Source organism: Apis dorsata, unplaced genomic scaffold (genome assembly GCF_000469605.1).
Source record: "Apis dorsata unplaced genomic scaffold, Apis dorsata 1.3 scaffold_52, whole genome shotgun sequence".
Taxonomy (NCBI): Eukaryota; Metazoa; Arthropoda; class Insecta; order Hymenoptera; family Apidae; genus Apis; species Apis dorsata.
Window position 1 is genome coordinate 2041142 of NW_006263353.1, and position 2975 is coordinate 2044116.

The 2975-nt window shown below is 21.0% G+C and overlaps 1 protein-coding gene across 4 annotated transcripts in view; it reads left to right on the plus strand.

Annotated features, from left to right (window-relative positions):
- LOC102673583 (Y+L amino acid transporter 2) overlaps positions 1-2975 on the plus strand; it is a 30147-nt gene that overhangs the window by 1446 nt on the left and 25726 nt on the right. The gene's annotated exons all lie outside the window — the stretch shown is intronic.

The window sequence follows — 2975 nt, forward strand, 5'->3', positions numbered from 1 at the left end:
AAGAACGTAGGATGAAAACTGGGTTCGGAAAACCCGGTCGGCGACCCACGTGGTCTATTGATTTTTTCGCCCGCCACGCCGCTACATTCACGCTAGTGGAAACTGGCCTTTTCTTCCATCATCGGTTAGCGCACCCTATAAATATTATATTAATTTTATTTTTTCATATTATATATAATCTTTTATAAAAATCAAATTTATGATATTTGTTGAACTTAATTTATATAATTTATTCAAATATTTATTTTAAAATTATTTATATATTTTTAATAATAATTTTAGTAAGTATTTTATATATAAAAACTATCGAATATCAGAATATAAGATTAATTTTTTATCCAAGCATGTATCTTAATAATTATATGATATTAATCATTTATATTTTAATACTAGCCTATTCCAATACTAGCTATATATTATTTATTTTTTATTAAAAATTTTTCTTACTCATTTTTTCTTACTTTTTTTTTAGTATTTTCTTATTTTCAAATTATGCGCTATTATTTAGTCCATGTTTCAGTTCTATCAGCAGGCGTGATAAAAATATAAATTATTTTCTTTAAAACTATAACTATATCAAGAAATTTTTTCATCTAATTGATTATTTAAAGATTATATTGAAAATAATACTATTTTTCATATGCATAATTATTATATTATACCTCTGAATTGCAATTTTAATAATTATAATAATTATAGTATATAACAATTAATATTCAATAATAATTGACATGTAATATTAACTTATATGTAATTATATAAATAATCATGATTTTTTATTAATAGTACAGCTGATTGAGCTTTATTATATCTTTATTTATATCTTTTATTTTCATTATAAAATATCGTTTCAAGTTCATTTAACTTTCATTTTGAAGCTTCTGTTCACGATCGTAATTAATAATTTACAAAAGATAGCGATAAATGTTCGTTGTTAATTAATTATAAACTAGATTTTCGAGTTGAATATGTTATCAAGCGATCGTGTTGGGTGATATAATATTACAAAATACTCCTCGTCCCTTATCACAACAATCGACCTGCAAACGGATCGATAACACATCCCCAACGTGATTCGAATATACGTTTAGTTACCATTTCTGACAGGTACCTATGTAGGGTCGATAGCGTGTCGATGGTAAACATACAATCTGATACCTGAGAACAGAGATCTTTTAATCATAGGTTTACAAATATTATCTATACAAATTTTGAAATTTTAAGAGAATATAATAACTTGAATAAAATAAAGTATTATAAATTAAAAAATACAAATGATAAAATTTCCATATTTATTATATTAAAATATAGATTGTTTATTTAAAAGAAATATTAAAATTAAAATAAAATTTAAACTAAATTGTCTAATAATATTTATTAATGTTTATTCATACTGATATATTATAAATTATATAAAAATAGTAATGATAAAAACTTGATAAATTTAAAAAAATAAAAAATTAATGACAAGTATATTAATGATTATCATTAATCATAATAATAAAAAATTGATAAATTTCATAATCCATATCAATCAGTTTTGATATTTCATAGATTTTTCTACAATATTTCGTATATATATTGTATTGAGTTTGGTTTTAAATGTTGAATGATTGATGTTGAAAGAAACAGAACTTTTTTAATAATAATTATCGTGTCACGCAAAGGGATTGATATGATGTTATCTCTTAGTAAATTTTTTTAAATAGAAGTTACATTCCCGTTACACGGAATAACAGGGTTATGGTTGTCGGTGTAAGATCAATAAAAACTGATGTAATGTTCCACGAATGTTTCGGGAACCTTCAAACTCGTCGGAATTCTTTTCGAATGCACGTGCATCAAACTATTATGACCTGAGCGGGACGTTTTTTTCTATTTGTTCCTCAAATTTTTAATTTATAATAAAACGACAATATTAATTCAAAATAATAATTAAAAATTTTTTTAAAATTTAAATCTATTTTAATAGATTATTTTCAATAAAAATAAAAATTTGATTTAAAAAAAATATATAAAAAATTTTTTTTATTTATCTATAGAAAATTGAAAATGTTTTTGTATATTTTTTCATTCATTACATTTTATCATTATACATATATTATCTTATAAATAATAAAGTTTTTTATCAAAAAAATATTTTCATAATTTCATACTGAGTCATTTAAGTGTAAAATATAGTAATTAATTTTGTTTTTTTATTTCTTATCAAAATATGAAGGTCATTTTGAATTTTATAATTGTAATATATGATATTTAATTATAAGGTTCGAAAAAATATTAAATTTTGAATAAAAAATTATAACAAAACTATAACAAAATTCATATTATATATATATATCATAGTTTTACAATCATTTTTAATATAACTTCGATTAGATAAAATACATTGTTATATATTATTATATTATATACTATATGATATTGATAAACATTGAAATCGTTGAATATATAAGAAAAGGATTTCTAGATCGACTATGAACAAATTCGAAACAAATTTTCCATATATACAGCCGAATAGAGTATCAAATGTGTGTGATACAATTAGTTTTCGTGTTATATATCGATATGTATGCATGTGTGGTTCAACGGAAGGCTTGAAGCAATACAAGTGCCAGACTGTTAGGAGTTTGAATTAAAAGGGATACTTGTGTTTCTTTTCATTAGAAGCTAGAAAATAAATTATAAAATCAGTTTTTGATGATTGATATTTTAGTATATTTAAAAATGCACATTAAAAAAATTCGAAAAAAAGATTAAAATAAAATAAATAATTCCCTTCCTTAAAATAAAATATCTTTGAAAATTTCTAAATTTATTAACTGTATTAATTAAATTTTCTTATAAAATAAATTTAATAATAATAATTATAATATATTAATTGTATAAGAATACTGTATTGTATATACTTAGTCTTGTAAAAGAAATACGGTTTTATTTTGAATATTAAATATTTAATATAATATATAGATAAA